The 21,511-nt window shown below is 38.1% G+C and overlaps 1 long non-coding RNA gene and 1 pseudogene across 1 annotated transcript; both read right to left on the bottom strand.

The window, feature by feature from the left end:
• Nucleotides 1-9,448: 9,448 nt before the first annotated feature.
• Nucleotides 9,449-10,469, bottom strand: LOC139196625 (uncharacterized). The gene is made up of 2 exons (XR_011581717.1): nucleotides 10,360-10,469; nucleotides 9,449-9,731 (listed from the first exon to the last, which is right to left on the bottom strand). It is a non-coding gene; the product is annotated as an uncharacterized lncRNA (long non-coding RNA).
• A 571-nt stretch (nucleotides 10,470-11,040) lies between these two features.
• Nucleotides 11,041-12,160, bottom strand: LOC103402152 (THO complex subunit 7A-like; annotated as a pseudogene).
• Between the last annotated feature and the right edge of the window lie 9,351 nt (nucleotides 12,161-21,511).

The raw sequence follows: 21,511 nt of genomic DNA, 5'->3' as shown, positions 1-21,511 counted from the left end.
GTGAAAAAGCCTATCATATATATACACATCAAAAGATAAGATGATAAGCACAATTGTAATAGTTAGATCGACTTAAAATATGGCTGATTTCAAACTACTGAAAGCAAATAAAATCGAGATTACTTACTAGCACCACATGCATGCATGATTTTGAAGCTTGATCTCGACCAACTTTGTCTCTAACGCAATTGTACAATAAGCTTCAAATATCTGAGATTAAAACGGAAAAATTGGCGATTAGTGCTAACAGTAGAACATAATCAGCAGACCGGAAGAGATTAGCGATGAGGAAGAAGATCAATACAAAGAACAAACAACTTTATCAACATCATATTTTAAGAGGAAACGTAAGACTTCCAAGGCAGTTACACCGGAAAAGAGGCAACACAAATCCTGCGTAACCTTTTTTTCTTACAAATATGAAAGCAGAAGCAATAATTCAGGCTTTCCCTTCCCTTTCTATCTTTTTCTATTTATTTCGGTTATATTATTTCTATTATTTTAGTTTGTCCAGTAATATAGCTTCTTTTCGTGTAGCTTAGCTCGTCCATGGGCATGCATAAGCACAGCGTATACCTTCTTATTTGGTGCGATTTTGAAGTATAGCTAGCTAGCCAGACCTAAATCACCTGATTCCGTAGACATCAAATATTTGGTGGGATTTGTATATGTAAGCTCATAAGTATATGCTGTAATCACCAAAATTTGTGCCATCAAGAAAAAAGACCTAAATCACATGATTCCATGGGCATGCATATGAAATAAATTAGCGTGAACTAAAGTGTAATGTTCTCTAAGTAAACTGTTTAAATGATTTGATATGATAATCGATCTGGAATCTTCGTTGAGCTGCCATACGGATGCCAATGTAATCAGAAATCATCAAGGTAGAAGTTTTCAATCAATCCTTTAGTGGGAATTCTTTTAATCAAATTCTTTAATAGTATTTTTCTTTCTGGCGTCGCAAGAGGTTTCAAAATTGGGATTATTAACTCTCCGTTTTGATAAAAAAAAAAAAAAAAAAAGTTCTTTAGAAAAAGGTCCTTGAAACTCTTATTTTTCAAAAAAAAAAAAATCCACCTAATATTAAACATCCAAATAAAATCCAAATTTCAAATAGAGTACCATGTAGACAAATAAAATCCAAATCCCATGACTGGGAAGTTCTCGTGTGAGTTCCCAGAAACAAAACCGTGAGGGTGTGGTCGAGGCCCAAAGCGGACAATATCATGCTATGACGGAGTCGAGCTCGAGATGTGGTGGGGTCCGGGCCGGGATGTGACAAAATTTGTTATGATATGTTAATATGCAATGATTTTAAATCAATGCATTTTCCCCCCCATTAATCTCTCCCTTCAAATCTGCATAGAATTAAATGTATACATTAAAACTGTAATTAGGAGTATTTTAGGCATCTGAAAAATACAAAATGTGTAAAGGCAAACAAAATTAATGAATTTTCTTATGTGGAGCCTAGTCATTGGGTTTTATTCAAATAAAAAGATTATATTGGGGTTTATGTAAGGAAACTTGAGTTTTAGGGGCTAAAATCATATTTTCAGAAGAAAAAAAAAATATGGTGAAGGCCTAGATAAAACTCTTGGGGTCGGTTTTCAATCATGCATGCCACAATACACCAACTTAAATATCAAGTACAAGGTCCTGGTTTGATTACTGGCGTTAGTAAATCACACGATGGTGGTCAATAAAAAACTGAAATAACTGAATTTTCCCGTCTTCTGAAATAGTAGACTACGAGGATTTCACCGCTAGCTGGCCCTTTTTTTTCTTTTTCTTTTTTTAAGTACGAGGATTTGGACCTTCATATACCTTTTACGTCAGAATTTACTAAATTTTGATAAATAATTTAAAAAAAAACCTGCTAAAATGATCACCAATGGATTGCTGAGGAAGAAAGCACCGAGTGTGGAAAAGAGAGTGGGTATTAGATAATATAAGAAAAAGGAAGGGAGAGTGTATTCCATATGAATGCCAACACAATCTTGACTTTAGATTCAGTCAAAAAAAACGAATTAGAGTTCCCTTTATCTTCTCGGCCTTTCTTTTCAGCGTCCCACACACTACCACTCAAATCACTAATTGTTTTTGGATAATGCTATAGACACCAAAATTTTAAACGAAATTTTTGTAAACCAAATGATGTGGTTGTTAATGATTGAATTATTACTTTAGTGCTAATTAACGCGCTTATTTTCTATTGGTAACACATTATTTGATTTGAGAATTTGGTCTACCTAGCGTTACCTTTTTTTTAATTTTTTTATGCTCGTTTTGAAGCAATAAATTGCTTTTGTGTATAGATACAAAGGCGGTTTTGGGAGAGAGCGAAAGGTGCAACCGCACATGGCCCCTAGTTTGAAAGAGTTTTTAAAAATTTTGTCATGCTATATATACAAAAAATTTAAGGAAAACTAATGAAAATGACTTGAAAACTTTGAGTTTTAACGATAAAGACAAAATAAAGGGTAAGGTGAATAGTATCAGGATTAACTTTTTAGTGTAAAAATGTGGTTTTTCGTTAAAGTGAACAGTACTGGGACTTTTCATTAAAGTTTCTAAAAATTTATCTTTACTTTAGACTTGACTACTCATAAGTGCAAGTCTTTTCCTTTAAATATTAAAATTTGGAGTGCACAATAAGATATTTGGATTGCCAATAACAAAACCATAATTTTTTTTTCAATTTTATTATATAATAATGCTATACATTCAAGTGACGCTAAAGTTAGAGTTTTAGAAGCTTTTTTCTTTCTTCTTGTTTAGTTGTTTAAGAATGAACTGCTTTTAATTATCTAGTGAATGTTATGTTTGTAACTCTTTACTTATTTTTTAAATACATTTTTAAATTTATAATCAATAAGTCCTAAAATTTGTTTTGATTTAATCATTGTTTTTTGAGCAACAATACTTTGTCCTACTTTTTGAAAAACTATCTAAAGAAGGTGCCCTATATAAATTTTGCATAGAACCTCTAAAATCTCAGACCCCGTACTAAACGTACCATGCAAGTAAACTTTGGAAATATGTGCATATTATTTTCACTTTTGTTAGTGGAAATCCCAATTGTTTTGTCTACTTGAAGCCAAAATCTCCCCGATCATGGCCACGCAACAACTTTGGTTAATAGGTAGCAGAAAATATATTTAAAGTAGGGTTTCCAAACAATTGGTGAATCAGATCACGATAAATCTTTGCCTTTTTTTATCCCGATATTCGACATTTCAAATAATGTGTTGTTTTATGTGACATGAACAGATTTCATAAATGTGTTCAAGAACGGAACGTTTTTCTATGTATTGCTAAAGTTGAGGATTCATAAATATATCCAAGAAGAGAAAGGCTAGAATTAAACCTGCTCGAATCACTCTTGCATTACTAAGAATGATAAAATCATTTAAATACATCATTAATAGAAGCCCTGTAATTTTGTTTTTTTAGTCGTCTAGGATTTATTAGGATATATAACTCACCATATTCGATGGTGTACAGTTGAATGAAAAAATTGGATGCTTATTTTCATTTTTTGTTAAAGTGAGGGTAGAAGATGGATTAGCAAATAAATAAAACTAATTCCTCTTAATCCTCTGAAAAATGGTAGAATTTGGACAAGAATATTCAATCATATTTCTTCACTTGGACAAAAAATTGCAAGTGCGCAATGAATTCTTCATTCCATTCACTGAATCTAGTGATTTATCCTATTTAAACTAATCCCAGACAACAAATGAGGCCTAAAGGAATTATACTGGAATATATTCTTAATATTTCAGCCATGTTCTTCATTGCTGTCGTGAGCTATTCTGGACAGGCTTTGGGTGTGTTGACTGCTATATCTTACACAAAAATATCAATTATTTGTATGGCCTTAGACAAACTGAGCGAATGAATCCCTATACAGTTTTCCAGCAGTAGTGGCGGAGCAAGCCCTCTTGTTGATTAGGAGGCAAAAGCCACACTTTGGCCTATATTTGTGGATAAACCATTAGTTTTCAGGCCAAAAAAGATTTATCATAAGCACTTGTGATATAATATCATGTACTAAATAAAAATATATAGAGTCCCACCTGCATGGTGGGACATTCGTGTTGTGTCTCAAAATCACTGAAAAATGTGTTAGATGAACGCAAAAATTTCTCCTAAAACCTCCTTGAGAGTTACCCTATATATTATTCGGAGTTGGTCCTCCATAAATGGGGGTAAGGCTAGCCGACATTCACCTCTCCCAGACCCTACGTAAAGCGGGAGCCTTGTGCACTGGGTACGACCAGTTGGTCCTCCATAAGCCTGGAAATCTGGAGTACTAAACTAAGATAAGGAATTCTCCTGTGTGGACGCCTACATTGTCTGGTAGTAAACTCACAACGGGTGAGAACCAGATGCAAGGGTTTCTGTTGGAATGGATGCAAGTCATATCTTTTGTTAAAATGCATGCATGAAATAAACATGTTGGATGACTAGTGAAGTTAGGCTAGTCAACATTCTTTGTGTAAATTAGGCAAGTTAGGCAAGTTAGGAAATTAGGCAAGTTAGGCAAGTTAGGCTTATGTTCTCTTTCTTTTCCTATATAATGTTTCATCTTGTAATTGTTTTGATATGAAATACACATCAAAAATTCAACATGGTATCAGAGCAGGAACTCGAAATTCCTGGCTCTGTTGATCGTTTCCGCTAAGTTTCTTTTACTCTAAGTCAAGATGGCTGGAGAACATTATGAAGCTGAGTGCTCGATGGATGCTCTGTTGATCGTTTCCGCTAAGTTTTTTTTACTCTAAGTCAAGATGGCTGGAGAACATTTACTCTAAGCCAAGATGGCTGGAGAACATTTACTCTAAGCCAAGATGGCTGGAGAACTTTTACTCTAAGCCAAGATGGCTAGAGAACATTTACTCTAAGCCAAGATGGCTGGAGAACATTTACTCATTTACTCCGAAGATGGCTAGAGAACATTTACTCTAAGCCAAGATGGCTGGAGAACATTTACTCATTTACTCTAAGCCAAGATGGCTGGAGAACATTATGAAGCTGAGAGCTCGATGGATGCTTTAGCTCTACCTAACGTTGTTCAAGTTTGTGGCACGAAGCCATTATTCTTTGTTTGCGGCACGAAGCCAGCCATTATTCTTTGTTTGCAGCACGAAGCCATTTCAAGTTTGTTTGTTTGCGGCACGAAGCCATTACTGTTTGTTTGCGGCACGAAGCCATTTCAAGTTTGTTTGTTTGCGGCACGAAGCCATTACTGTTTGTTTGCGGCACGAAGCCATTTTAAGTGGGAATTTGGTAACATGGCGCAGCAAGAAGCAAAGCGTTATTTTTACTAAACCTCTTCCTACGGTTCAGTTCATGCGCATTCTGTCCAAGCTTGGCTCAAGGAATCCCCTCGATCCAACTTGAGGGGGAGTGTTGGAATGGATGCAAATCATATCTTTTGTTAAAATGCATGCATGAAATAAACATGTTGGATGACTAGTGAAGTTAGGCTAGTCAACATTCTTTGTGTAAATTAGGCAAGTTAGGCAAGTTAGGAAATTAGGCAAGTTAGGCAAGTTAGGCTTATGTTCTCTTTCTTTTCCTATATAATGTTTCATCTTGTAATTGTTTTGATATGAAATACACATCAAAAATTCAACATGGTATCAGAGCAGGAACTCGAAATTCCTGGCTCTGTTGATCGTTTCCGCTAAGTTTCTTTTACTCTAAGTCAAGATGGCTGGAGAACATTATGAAGCTGAGTGCTCGATGGATGCTCTGTTGATCGTTTCCGCTAAGTTTTTTTTACTCTAAGTCAAGATGGCTGGAGAACATTTACTCTAAGCCAAGATGGCTGGAGAACATTTACTCTAAGCCAAGATGGCTGGAGAACTTTTACTCTAAGCCAAGATGGCTAGAGAATATTTACTCTAAGCCAAGATGGCTGGAGAACATTTACTCATTTACTCTAAGCGAAGATGGCTAGAGAACATTTACTCTAAGCCAAGATGGCTGGAGAACATTTACTCATTTACTCTAAGCCAAGATGGCTGGAGAACATTATGAAGCTGAGAGCTCGATGGATGCTTTAGCTCTACCTAACGTTGTTCAAGTTTGTGGCACGAAGCCATTATTCTTTGTTTGCGGCACGAAGCCAGCCATTATTCTTTGTTTGCAGCACAAAGCCATTTCAAGTTTGTTTGTTTGCGGCACGAAGCCATTACTGTTTGTTTGCGGCACGAAGCCATTTCAAGTTTGTTTGTTTGCGGCACGAAGCCATTACTGTTTGTTTGCGGCACGAAGCCATTTTAAGTGGGAATTTGGTAACATGGCGCAGCAAGAAGCAAAGCGTTATTTTTACTAAACCTCTTCCTACGGTTCAGTTCATGCGCATTCTGTCCAAGCTTGGCTCAAGGAATCCCCTCGATCCAGCTTGAGGGGGAGTGTTGGAATGGATGCAAGTCATATCTTTTGTTAAAATGCATGCATGAAATAAACATGTTGGATGACTAGTGAAGTTAGGCTAGTCAACATTCTTTGTGTAAATTAGGCAAGTTAGGCAAGTTAGGAAATTAGGCAAGTTAGGCAAGTTAGGCTTATGTTCTCTTTCTTTTCCTATATAATGTTTCATCTTGTAATTGTTTTTGATATGAAATACACATCAAAAATTCAACAGTTTCACTACCTTCTGAGCTGCTGTAGAAGAATTTCTTCCCCTTCAGACAGATTATCGTAACATTAGTGGTTCGTGTGGTGGCCGATTTGAACGTTATCTTAATTGGAGTTGCATATGGAACAAGTAATGGTGAATTGATATATGCAATATGCTGGCCAAAAGGAAAGCCAATCCAAGTCTTGTCACTCCTTTTTATTGCCCCAATTATATACTGTGTGTGTTTACTGTTGGGAATGGGGATTTACACTTGCTTCAACCACTGGGGACTACTGTGGTGGTGCGTGATGTTTGTTGGGGAGATATCCATATCAAGTTGAGTTGGATTCTATTGGAATACACCTAGAGAGAGGAGTTCGTATCGTAAACCTTTGAACTTATCAGGGTTAAAAGTGAGAGAATAAATTTGTATCAAATTCGCCATTTGGAAAATTCGAGTCTAAAATCTTGTTATTTTTAAGTGAAGACGAATTATCAACAAACTCTAATAATTAGCCAAAAATAAAGAAGGGTAATTGTTAACAAGATCATTCATAGTTTATCTCACCCTCGTACATAGATAAACTATATATGTTCATCTATGCGGACGTTTTTACCATGATTTCATACTCATCAATATGATATACGTCGCTAAAATATGTAGAAAATAACTATTCACATACGGTTAATGCTAGAAATATCAAAATTTTAAATCAAATAACGTGATGGTTGGTAATTGAATTATTACTTAAGTGTTGATTAACGTGCTTATTTCCTATTTGTGACACATCATCTGGTTTGTAAATTTGGTTTAAAATTTAGTCTCCCTAACATTATTCTTCACATATTACCCATATACTAAGGATAATGCTAGGGAAACCAAATTTTTTAAACCAAACTTGCGAACCAAATGATGTAGTTATTGATGATTGGATTATTATTTAATTGTTGATTAATGTGCTCATTTCCTATTGGTGACCTATCATTTAGTTTGCAAATTTAAAAATTTTGATTTTCTTGGCATTATCCTTCACGTATATGCTAATGCTGCCCAACAAGTGAACTTATTAGCTGTTAACATTGTGACACAGGAGGTGACCATGAGCGAGACATGAAATTAAACAATAATTTTAATGCAATAATACTGGGGATGAAGATTTGAGTTGAGATACACAATAGCCCATGTATAATTAGGTACCGAACTTACCATATCTTAGAATTGAAATTGAGACCTTCCACAAACATGTGAAAAAAATTGCCACCAACCGTGTAGTGCTAGTAGCATGGAATTAAACAAGATTAGTGAAAAGTGATCATGATATCCATTATCAGATTCCCACTAGCAAATAAGATGAGTGTAGACTGTAATTATTGATGGGATATATGTATATATGTTCATTTTGCAAGAGGGTAGTCAAGAGATAATGAAAGAGGCAATTGCTGAGAAGCTTGACATCAAACAACTGATTGCTTTCCCAGGAGCAGCTTCTTCAAATACATTTGGCATTGTAGACTTGGGCTGCGCCACCAGATCATACTAGAAGCCGCGGTACTTCAACTCCAATCCGAAATAGGATTACAAACTTGTCAAACAATGTTCCCCAAATTTTCGGTTTAGACACTACATTTGTAATTAATAGTGAGCTGCTGGTCCAATTCTTAAATCTAGATAAATTTTTCCTTCTATAAATTCAACGGAAAAGTTTCACGTGGACTAGGGAAATGTTCAAAGTGCAGGTTTTTTGTGTTGCCTACAATAACCTCGCAAACGAACTTCCTGAATTAAAGAGTATGGTTGGAGTAGAAAATTTTTAGGGGCTCCTTAATTAACTCTACAGTCCTTTCAACTAAATTCACAATGTTGTCAAATTCACTTACCTAGCAATCCTTGACGTCTACCTAACAATTTGAATGGCACACGCACTACAAATATTGGCAAGCTTTCCAAATTGAAATTCATGCCCCTTTCAAGGCATGCCTAGGAACTAATGGCATCGAACCAGACATGGAGATGCATATTAATTTTCAATTCCTAGAATCAATGTTGAATGACCAGGATGGATAGAAGGTTTGGGATCTCGATTGTACTTTATGGGCACGTTTGATACCCAAGATCGATTTGGCTTGGACTACGACTAATTGTAGGGAATGGTTTGACAAACAAGATCTATTTTGATAACAGATGAAAGCCAGACGTTGAAGCTCAAAGCGATATCTGCGTCATCATCGTCGTGAGGCTTCCTTTCCATGTGTCTCAAGTTACGGGTTTCGATTGGTTCTACCGAGGCCCCTCATTTTGGTCCCTCGTCTATTTTTTTTTTTTTTTTTTTTGGATAACCCTCATCTGTTTGGTTCAAGCTGAGATTGGTGTTACATGTGTGGAACAGTTTGGTCAACCAAACTATCTCCTTCAATCTTGGCAACTACAAGATAATTCACAATCAAAGGCATCCGAGCATACAACTTCTCAAATCAATCACATTTGGGGAAACCATCATTTGGTCAGTTCGAATTGTAGTGGGGGCTTCTTCCCACATTGTGAAAGTAGTCAACTCGATCTATGAAATTAAATGAACGAAAGTTTCGCTCATTTTGGGAAGCTTTGATTTGGGTTGGGCATCAGTTGATCTGCTACAGGTGGTACTAAGCGAACTATGCAACTGAGTATCTGCTACAACATGGAAAACCTTAAGACACCCAATTCAATGGCGAAGTGATAATCGTAAACAATCCTAGGTTAATTACTGGGCAGAGTTGAGCTATTAGGAAAATATCGTAACTGTAATCATAGACTTACACCGTAAACACTTGTGCGATCTCAAGACACATTCATTTCATGAAAAAGATATGACTTTTCTTTCACATCTAGACAAAGACCATACAACAAATATGAAATACCTAAGACAAACTCAATTAATCTCAATCAACTCAATTCGGAAAACTAGAATTTAAGAGAAAACCGGACAGTCTTTACCTTGATTGAAGTTCTACCAAGACAAGTCTCCCTCTTCTGTGTCCTTAATATAGCACTCTGCCTCAATCGGAGAGAGATCTTCAATATACAAGTGGAAAAAGTCATCATCTGCATCACCTGAACCAACATGTTGTACGCACCATACAAAATATCATCAGTATTAAATCTGCAGATTCAAAATTTTGAACTAATAGCCTTTTGATTTTTGAGCACCTAGGTAAAAATTAGTCGGACCACATGACCCACAAAGAGTGTGAACCATAGCTAGTCAACTCTGGTGAGGAACCTCAATACAAAACTTCAAACAGTCAAAAGGAGTAACCACCAAACACTATTATAAACGCCAGACAAACGCATGCATGCTTTCCATCTCATTCCAGTATGTTACCAAAAATCTTCTTCCAATAATCCCACAACTCCTTATGATCAAGTTCGTATTCATATGCTTGCGGATGGTAAGAAAGCTCCAACATATTCACCTACAACCCTACTATTGTATTTCCCCATCTCACAAATACTAGACTCTAGCAAAACATGCCCACTTGAATAGGGCTTTGGTACCAATTGTATCGAGAAAGGGATGAGCAGAAGCATGTCTTGAAAATCAAAAGCAAACTCCTTCACGCATACCAAATAGAAGTCTCAATATCATTTGTTGGAACTCTGTATACATACTGTACAAAAACCAGGAAATTAAACATAAAAAAAGTACAAGAACATAAACAAATCTAAACCCAAAACTAACTGCAATTCTCAGCTTGCCTATGTCCCAAGCCATAACACAAAATCTGCCTCTTTCCCTTCCAGTAGCCCATCCACTTTCTGTTAGCGTCTATACAAAATTACAAATCTATGAAAAATGTGGCGTTGAATGCAATAACTTTCCAGAAACTTTTCACTTGAAAGATATGTGTAACATGTACTCTACTCTCTCAATAGAGAAAACGAAAAGCAAATCTACAATGAGTGATCTATTAATTAATAAAACATCTAGTCTGCCCACTACCCTGTTCTGGAAGATCAGTAGTTAAATCCATCGCTTTCTAAATGAAATACAAATACAACTACAGTCATTAATATATTAGAAAGTTGTCTTACAAATGCTGATAGCATATGTGAAAACAAATCACATTTGTTCTTTGGCATTGCAAGACCAATATCAAATAGTAAAGACTTTGTAATGCAGCAATGGTGCACCCAAGGTACTTTCACTTAAGCAAAGCCAAAAAAGTCAGATTATAAGGAATTTGAAAAGCACAAGCATTTCATCTACAGTATGAAATTCTCCGAAATTAAACTGTATAACATTACACTACTAAAGGAGTAAACCCAAATGCAATGAAAGCAATGCATCCAAGCATTAGGTTTACATGATCAACTACTTAAAAAAATAATTTAGGAAAGAGTTACGGCAATTTCCTTCTCATCAACTAAACTTGGTAATTCATATATGCAAAGAGAATCATTCAAATGCACAATAATAAGAATTTCATAAAATTGCTAGCATCCTGCAACTACGGAGCAATACACCGATACTCTCTTGCGTGCCCATTTCTGAAAATCAAGAGACATCAATGCATAATTAGAAGCGCTTTTCCGAAACACGCAATCTTACAACTTGGAAACGGAGAGTCGAGAGATGCATTGTATTCTAATCAACATGCATGGGTTCTGAGCCCCCAGCTGTTTTCTGTTCTTTCTCCTCAATTAAACTCCTCTGTTCTTCCTCTATGGTATTCTGCAACTCATCCACCTGCAACAACATAAAATACACCCGGAAATTACCCCACTTTCTTAAAGCGTTCAAATTCTACTGCTTAATGCACAAAACATATCGGGAATTCAATATAGCTCACATACCACGTGCAGAAGCAGAGCAAACTGCTTCTTCCTCAGCTCCAGCGTCCGCGAAGTTGCGGTGTTCTCCACATCCAATGCCGCAATCTCCTTCTCCAAACTTGATATGATCTTGAGCGTCTCAGACTGCGGCGGCTGCGTAGCAATCAATTTCCTGATCGACTCACACTCCTCCTTATGCCGTCTTTCGATCTACTCTCCTGGAGCTGCTTCTTCAGCATCTCAATGTCAATCTTCGCCTGCACAATCTGCCGATTAATCTCCTCCCTCAGCTCGTCAAAGTTGTGCTTCTCCCGGAGATTCGCATCCACGAGGGCCTTGCTCTTGAGGTGCGGAATCTCGAACGTGTTGAGCTCCTGGAGGAAAGCTTTGGCGATGACGTCATCTTCGAGCGGCCCGAACGCGTAGTTCGCCGCCACGGCCTCTCCCCGCCCTGAAACTTTTCTTCCTTTCGCCAGCATCGGAACTGACCGGAGATTATGAGTCCGGCGGAAATTCGATTTCGAATTGACAAACCCTAATATAATCTCCAGAAAGAACCAAAGGAGAAATAATCACACATTAGATTATAAAAGGCTTAAACAGTTGTTGATGCTCAACTCAGTTAAATCTGACAGAGGTTGTGTGTTTGTATTTATAGGAATGAATTACATCAAAGAGTTACAAGTCAAATTGATTACAACTAACTAGTCTATATAAATCTCGAAATATAAGAGATAATACAAGAGTATATTCCCAACTCTTAGCAGCAGCATCTGTAGTGGATGAGTCACAGCAAACAACCAACTTATGGTTTATCACGCCCCTGCAAGGGCAACCAAGAACGGGAAGCTTGGAAATAAGAAATTGAAACTGAGTGGAAGACAAGCCTTTGGTCAGAAAATTGGCTACCTGATCCGGAGATGCAACATAACCCACAATAATTTCCTTCCGAGTAACCTTCTCACGAACATAATGATAATCAACTTCAACATGTCGCATTCGTGCTTGATATATAGGGTTCGAAGCAACGGCAAGAGCACTTATATTATCACACCATAACTGAGGGGGTGTAAGATAAAGATGAAGATCATGAAATAAATTGCGAAACCAAAAAAAAGTAGCAGCAGTATAAGCGAGTTGACGATACTCAGCTTAAGTGCTTGAGCGAGAAACGCCACGTTGTTTCTTGGAGCTCCAGGAAATTAAATTAGATCCAAGAAAAATACAATAACCGCCTGTGGAACGACGATCATTAGGATCACCGGCATAGTCTGCATCCGCATAAGCTGTGATGGATAGGGAACTTGGACGATAGAGCAAGCCATGATCATGAGTGCCCTTAAGATAACGTAAAATGCGTTTGACAGTAGCCCAGTGTACCGTTGTGGGAGAGTGCATGAACTGACATACTTGATTGACAGAGAAGGCAATGTCGAGACGAGTAAAGAGCAAATACTGAAGGGCACCCATGACACTACGGTATTCAGTAGCATCAGAAAGAGGATCTCCTTCGTGAAGAAGCAAATGACGGCCAGGAGATGATGGCGTTTGGATGGGCTTGCAGTCGGCCATGTGTGTTCGTTGAAGAAGGTCCCGGATATATTTGGCCTGAGACAAATGAAATCCAGATGTGGTACGAGTAACCTCCATTCCTAGAAAATAATGTAAGGGCCCAAGATCTTTCATAGAGAAAAGTAAGCCAAGTTGAGCAATGAGTCGGGCAATCTGCGAACTACTATTTCCAGTGACCAAAATGTCATCAACGTAAATCAAGAGATAAATAATGGTGGTGCCATCAAAGTAAGTAAATAAGGATGAGTCAGCTTGGGAAGCAATGAACCTGAGTGCCTCGAGATGATTGGAGAAACACTAAAACCACGCTTGGGGGCTTGTTTGAGTCCGTAAAGCGAACGTTGCAATTTGCAGACATGAGTTGGAAACTGAGGATCAACAAAGCCCTGGGGTTGTCGCATATAGACATCTTCAGAGAGGGAACCATGTAAGAAGGCCTTCTGAACGTCCAACTGTCGGATAGACCAATTGTAATAAAGTGCAACAGAAAGAATTAATCGGATGGTGGCGTGAGTAACCACAGGACTAAATGTTTCAGCGTAGTCAATGCCTTCCTGCTGATGAAAGCCATTAGTAACAAGATGGGCTTTAAAGAGTTCGATTGAGCCATCGGATTTGCGTTTGATTCTGTAAACCCATTTATTGGGAAGAACATTAAGATGTGGTTGAAGCGGCACAAGAGTCCAAGTGCCAGTGCGTTGGAGAGCTGTGAACTCCTCAGCCATGGCTTGACGCCACCGTGGACATTTGTTAGCCTATGTAAAACTGGAAGGTTCAACCAAAGTATTAGTGACAGCAATTAAAGCATAGCGGGGATTAGGTTTACGAATGCCATCTTTGGCTCGGGTAAGCATGGAGTGAGATGGTAGATAAGGTGTCAATGGCACAGTGCTCATGATCCCAATATTCGCAGGGGAAGGTAAGGATGGGGAAGGGTTAGAGGTATGGGAAATAGTGGAGTCTGGAGGAAGAGTGGTTGGTATGATAGGGATAGTAGGGTTGGCAAGCGGTGGAGTGGGAGTAGATAAAGGTAGAGGTGGGGTAGGATTAGGTGGCATGTTTATAGGGTTGACACGGTGGGAAGTGTGGGCGAGTGGGTTTGTAGGTGGCAGGATAGAATTAGTTGGCAAGGTAATAGGATTGAGACAGTGAGAGTTGGTGGGATTTGAGACTGTAGGTGGCAGGACATGGTCAATGTTGATCATGTTAGGGGATGGAACATGCAGAATGGGAGGAACAACCATATCCTTATAGGGAAAGCATTTTTCATCAAAAATAACATGGCGAGACATAAAAATTTTGCCCGTGGATGGATCAAAACAACGATAGCCCAGCTAATTTAAAGAATATCCAAGAAAAAAACACTTTTTAGACCGAAATTGAAGTTTGGTTTGAGTATATGGGCGAAGATATGGGAAGCATGCACATCCAAAAACCTTTAAAAATTCATATTGAGGAGGAGTGGAGAATAATTTTTGAAAGGGAGATTCATTATGTAAAACTTTGGTAGGCAAGCGATTAATCAAATAATTGGTAGTGTGAAAGGCTTCTACCCAAAACGTGACAGGTATGGATGCATGAGCAAGAAGAGTAAGGCCAGTTTCAACCATATGTCGATGTTTACGTTCGGCAAGGCCATTTTGTTCAGGGTGATAAGGACATGTAAAACGATGATGAATGCCATGAGAGGATAAATAGGTTTTAAAAGCATGATTCATATATTAGCCACCACCATCGGTTTGCAAAGATTTGATTTGTCTACTAAACATATTTTCAACGAGTTTCTTAAAAGTGACAAAAGTATTAAACACATCGGATTTTAGTTTTAAAGGATATATCCAAGAGTAGCGCGAATAATCATCAATAAAAATCACATAATATTTAAATCCATCAATCGAGTAAGACGGGGAAGTCCATACATCCGAATGAATTTAATCTAAAGGAAATTTGGAATTTGAACTTGAAAGCGGGAAGGGAAGCTTGTGACTTTTTCCTAGAGGACAAGAATGACATAGAGCAGAAGTCACATGGCCATGAATTGGCAATTTATTTCTAGCAACTAAAAACTTTAAAATAGAAGAAGAGGGATGCCCTAATCTAGAGTGCCACACGACATTAGAAACGCGACCACCATAAAATGCAAAAACGCCATGTTTATTGTTTGATGAAAGACTGGAAAAAGGATAGAAGCCGTTCTTACTCCGGCCTTGCAAAAGGGTATTCCCTGTTGTTAAGTCCTGAACACGATAAGAATGGGGATATAAGGTTAGGGAGCAGTGGTTATCCATAGTAAAACGATTGATAGAAATAATATTGGTAGAAGCATTGGGACAATATAAGGTGTTGGAAAGATTAAAGGTATGGGAGGGAGTGCGAATATGTAAGTGACCAACTTTAGAGATGTGCAAACTTGTGCCGCCAACTACACCATTCACATGGTGATTTCCATTGTACTCTCAGGGATCAACAACTTGTGTCAGATCATTCGTAATATGAGCATTAGCTCCAGAATCAAAGAGCCAATTTTGAACTTGAGGAGGAGCCACGGGGAGATGGTCAGGAGCATGAGCAGCAGCAGCAAAGGCCTGAAGGTTGGGCGTAGGAACATGACCTTCGTATGCCATGTTCATACGATTGTAGCAATTGATAGCAGAGTGACCAGGTTTGTGGCAGATTTGACACTGAACATAACCATTGGGATTAAAGCCATGACCTTGCTGAGGGCCAACACCAAGGACACCATCATTAGGAGCACGAGCTCCTGGCTGTCGAATCACGCCACGACCACCTTGAAAAGGACCACGGCCGCCACGACCTGCAGCAGCCTAAAAACCACGACCACGACCAGCACCGGCCTGAAAACCGCGCCTTCCACGGCCAGCAACGAGGGCAGTAGGGGCAGCATCAAGATGGACCACCTGACTTATCTTTTGACGACGTTCGGCACCGAGAAGCAAGGCCTCCAAAGCACCATAAGAGATGGCATCCTCTCGAGCTTGAGCAGACGAGACGATGCTTTCATACGCAGGACCAACGTTGTTGAGAACAATGGCTACCAAGTCCGAGTCTGAAACAGGAGACCCCGACAGAGGAGTGTCAGTGAGAGAGTTCACACGGTTCAAAAAATCAGCAATGGATGAATCACCACGATGCGTGTTCATCAGATCACTCCGGAGTTGCAAAAGACGACCAGTTGATGTGAAAGCATAACGCTCACGGAGAGAAGTCTAAGCGGAGTGAAAACTAGTTTTGCCAATAAGAGTGGCCAAAACAGTGGGGTGAACGGAACTGTTGATCCATGATATAACCATGGCATCCTGCTGCATCCAAAGTTCGAAAGCGGGGTTGACAGCAGTGGTGAGATTGCCGTCAGTATCTTTGAGAAAAGCCGAAGGACACTGACTAGTGCCATCAACGAAAGAGACGAGGTTCCTGCTACGAAGCAGGGGGAGCATTTGCGCATGCCAAAGAAGGTAGTTGGTACGATCAAGCTTGATTGTCAAAAAAATGGAGACATTAGGGATAGCAGAAGTGGGTAGGGCAGAAGAGGAGTCGGAGGAGGAAAACGCAGAAGAGGCCATGTCGAAAAAAAAAAAATTGCTAGGGTTGTCGTGAGACTTTCTTAGCTTTGTGATACCATAAAGGAGAAATAATCACACATAAGATTATAAAAGGCTTAAACAGTTGTTGATGCTCAACTCAGTTAAATCTAAGAGAGGTTGTGTGTTTGTATTTATAGGAATGAATTACATCAAAGAGTTACAAGTCAAACTGATTACAACTAACTAGTCTATATAAATCCCGAAATATAAGAGATAATACAAGAGTATATTCCCAACTCTTAGCAGCAGCATCTGTAGTGGAAGAGTCATAACAAACAACCAACTTATGGTTTATCAAGAACAACCCCGTTCACAGCGGACGATCCAGCTTCTGTTTGTGGAATCCAATGACAAAGGAAGACATTTGTTGTTTTTGCTCAAGGTTAATTGGACGGTGGGATGTGCTTCACGGTTAAACACTGATACACCGGATCCAGATTACACATTTATCACACAAAAAATAGAAGAACTCAGATTGGACCTGATTCAACGCATCAAAGCACATGCTGCCAATTATTTTTTCTTCTTTAATTTATGAGTGGTTTTGGCGGGTTAGGTGAAATTGAAATAGGACAGAAGTAGGCTTTTTCTTTCCTTTTTTTTTTTTAACATTTCTTAGTCAGATTGGACAGATTCCTGTGCTGCCAATTAATTTTTCTTCTATAGTTTATGGGTATATTGCATTATCCCTTAGGGTGAAATTATAATCGTATACAATATTTTTAAAATATTGAGAAAATTATAGCAATATACTTTCAGCTTTAAACTAATTAGAGTAATAGTTTATCAATTAAAAATTCATGATCATTGGTCTCTTAACTCATCAAAACGTTAGTTATAGTCTTTTTTGTTAATTTCGTCAGAATTCCATCAAGATGAGTCATGCTGGAAGAACCATTGATACAATTAGGTAAAAGTTGGAAGACCATTTCTCCAATTGGATTAAAGTTGAAGGACAATTCCTACAATTTTTCTCATTTGGTTTTTCATATTTGCCCTTAATTTAACCTCACATGCGTGACACATGACTTCTTTTGACGCAAGGTATAACGAATTTGACAAAAAGGATTATAGTTGCACATTACGATGAGTTAAAGGACCACTGGTCACGGATTTTCAGTTGATAGATCATTACTTCAATTAGGTTAAAGTTAAGAGACTATTGCTACAATTTATTCTAAAACATTTCAATCATATACATTTAGTTATTATTTCATTTCAATTCCATACAATACTAAGTTAGTCTTTTAAGCGATGACGTGGTAACAGTGGCTACCACATTTGTGCTGTAACATGTTCGGAACAGTTTGTAATCAAATTATCTCCTTCAATCTTGGCAACTACAAGATAATTCACAATCAAGGGCATCAGACCATACAACTTCAAATCAATCACATTTGGGGAAACCATCATTTGGTCGGTTCGATTTGTAGTGGGGGCTTCTTCCCACATTGTGAAAGTAGTCAACTTGATCTATGAAATTAAAAGAACGAAAGTTACGCTCATTTTGGGAAGCTTCGATTTGGGTGGGAATCAGTTCTTCTGCTACAGGCGGTACTAAGGGAACCATGCAACTGAGTATCTACTACAACATGGAAAACCTTAAGACACCCAATTCAATGGCGAACTGATAATCGACAACAATCTTAGGTTAATTACTGGGCAGAGTCAAGCTATTAGGAAAATATCGTAACTGTAATCATAGACTTACACCGTAAACACTAGTGAGATCTCAAGACTCATTCATTTCACGAAAAAGATAGGCTTTTCTTTCACATCTATAAAAAGACCATACAACAAATATGAAATACCTTAAGACAAACTCAATTAATCTCAATCAACTCAAATCGGAAAACTAGAATTTAATAGAAAACCCGACAGTCTTTGCCTTGATTGAAGTTCTACCAAGACAAGTCTCCGTCTTCTGTGTCTTTAATATAGCACTCTGCCTCAATCTGGGAGAGATCTTAAATATACAAGTGGAAAAAGCCATCATCTGCATCATCTACAGGTAAAACTTACCATCAACTGAGTATCTGCTTCAACAAGGAAAACCATAGACACCCAATTCAATACCTAACTGATAATCCAAAACAATCTAAGGTTAATTACTGGCCAAAGGCGATCTAATATAAAAAATATCGTCTCATGACTTTATAAACCTCTGAAAATCTCACACTTTTTATAACTGTAATCATTGACTGACCCCATAAACACTTGTGAAATCTCAAGACTCATTCATTTCGTGACAAAGAAAGACTTATCTCACATCTAGAAAAGACCATACAGCAAATATGAAACACCAAATACTAACTCAATAATCCCAATCTACTCAAATCTGAAAACTAGAATTTGCGAGAAAACCCGACAGTCTTTACCTTGATTGAAGTTCTACCAAGACAAGTCTTCGTCTTCTGCATCTTTAATATAGCACTCCGCCTCAATCTGAGAGAGACATCTTACTTGAATATACAAGTCAGAAATGCCATCATCTGCATCACCTGAACCAACATGTTGTACGCATCATCACTATTTCCACACCATCCATTGAATAAAGCTGCAGATTCAAAATTTTGAACTATTAGACTTTTGAGCTTTGAGCACTTTGTTGAGCAAAAATTGTACATAATATGTAAACAAATAATTCGCTCGACACAATTTCACCCTCGTTCAATTTTCCAAAGAGGGTTTTATTAATTCGAGTTCGACCCATTCTAGGCTATGTGCCTATTAATTACAACCCTTCTTTTGGGAAAGGAATACCCTTTGATTCTAATTTGAATAAAATGTAATTTGAGGACTTTGGTGTTTGTTTGATTTTGTGATTGCATCTAGGTCGAATCCTAGATTGCCTACGTACCCTCTTGAAGGATCAAGTCACTCGTAGTTCACGAATTTGGTACTTATTTGGATTTGATGCCTTGTGCAGTTTTAGCTCATGCGGGCGAGGAGCATTTGAAAATTTGATATGGCTTCGTGCCATTTGAGACTTTGATACAGCTTCGTGCCCTTTGAAACTTTTCTTCGGCTTCGTGCCATTTTGGTATTTGATGGTAGGAGTGAATTTAGTTTATATAAACCAAGGATTCGTTTCGGTTTCACGGTTGCGTCTATAACTTGATATTAGATTGCCTACGTATCTTTAATAGAATCAAACCGGCATAGTTCATTAAATATTTGATTTGGTTTTGTGTTCAGATTTTGGCAAAAGAAAGGTGCCCAAAAGATGATGACTGGCAAAACGAATTGATGATTTTTACCAAGTATGACCCACGTCTTTTCCTTTAATAATCAAAGCTTAGTGCATTTAGGGTGAGACCATACTTCCCACGTGATGAGCAACCTTTCTTTCTTGTATTTGCCTTCATTTACTTTGTCTTGAAACTCATTCTATCTTGTGCTCATGCCTGACACAAACTGGGCAGTATAGTAGCAAAGCAAGTCTTTGCTTTATTTAATAAAAGCAAGCGGTAAAGTACCATTTTTTATAAATGCCTTTTTAGGATTTAGTTCCCCTGCTTTTATCCTTTTTTTTTTTTTTATGCTTTGATTTTCTGTGCCTGCTGTGCCTCTCCTTGATAATTTTGAGGATTTAGCATCCTCATCCCCCAGTAAGATGGCTTCAACGATCCTCTTTCCCTTGGCATGCCTTTTTAAGTTTTAGGTCCCTTGCTTTTATCCTTTTTTTTTATGCTTTGATTTTCTATGCCTGCCGTGCCTCTCCTTGATGATTTTGAGGATTTAGCATCCTCATCCCCCCAGTAAGATGGCTTCAACGATCCTCTTTCCCTTGGCTTTGAAATCTGGTGGTTTTCCTCTAGAAGCAAGCGACTATTCCGCTATATTTGGACTTCTGTGGACTTCGTTGCATTTCAAACTTCTATTTGGATTGGGTATCCGTGGATTTCAGAGTAAGAATGGGTAAGGTTGGCGGAATTCAAACTCTTTTGATTTGTTCTAATTTATCTTCTTTTCCCTTTAAACCATAGAGACCTATTTATACAGGCCACGGGCTTTCTTTTCTTTTTGTTGTACCATCTTGCTTATGCTTCTCTTGTGTATTGAAAATTCAGAGCGAAAAGGAGAAAATAACCAGCAGGTCATTCCATTTTTTTTTTGTTTTCTATTTTCTGTACTTGATTTGGTGTGGGTTGAAGCTGCTCTGAACCGTGATAAATTTTTTTGTGCAGTCGTCGCAGGCTTGGTTGTTGGACACACTATTTGCAGTACCGAGTTTGCTGAAGACAATTGTTGATTCATGGCTCCAAAGGTGGGAATTACCACCCCCCCTGAAATTTGTAGTAACGCACCCATTTCTTTTTTTTTTTTTTTTCTATTTGTGTGTTGCCTTCGATGCTTTTCCATTTGAATGTCATGTGAGTGGTTTTAAAATAGCCATGCTCATGGTAGTCTGCTTGCTTTTCTTTCTTATCAACATTAGTCATCCATAACATTTTTTCCTCAGTATCCATGAGTAAATATAGTTTGATATTTGAAGTGTTTTACACGGCATGTTTCTTCCAACCTAGCTGCTCCTTTTTTCAAACATGACAGCTACCTTTGAGTATAGCTAATGTCAGTACCCATGAGAAAATATAGTTTGGTGTTCGGAGTGTTTTACATGGCATGCTTCCCTAAATATAGCTGCACCATTTTTCCAAACACAACAGCCACTTGTCCCATGCTTTTTCTTTTGGTGAAGTCCCATGCTTTAACTTTGGTCCACCTTGGAAACACTTGAACAAACATCATCAACTTTGCTGGAGCTTTATAAATATAAAGGGAGACATCCTCTTTTCCGACTTTTCCTTTTCCTTGGACTCTTTATCCCCAATGGTTTTAGTAGAGTTTTTAGCCAAAGCCATCCTCCATGTTTTGTACCCG

This window comes from Malus domestica, chromosome 05 (genome assembly GCF_042453785.1).
Source record: "Malus domestica chromosome 05, GDT2T_hap1".
Classification (NCBI taxonomy): domain Eukaryota; kingdom Viridiplantae; phylum Streptophyta; class Magnoliopsida; order Rosales; family Rosaceae; genus Malus; species Malus domestica.
This window is presented reverse-complemented; position numbering and strand designations above follow the sequence as displayed.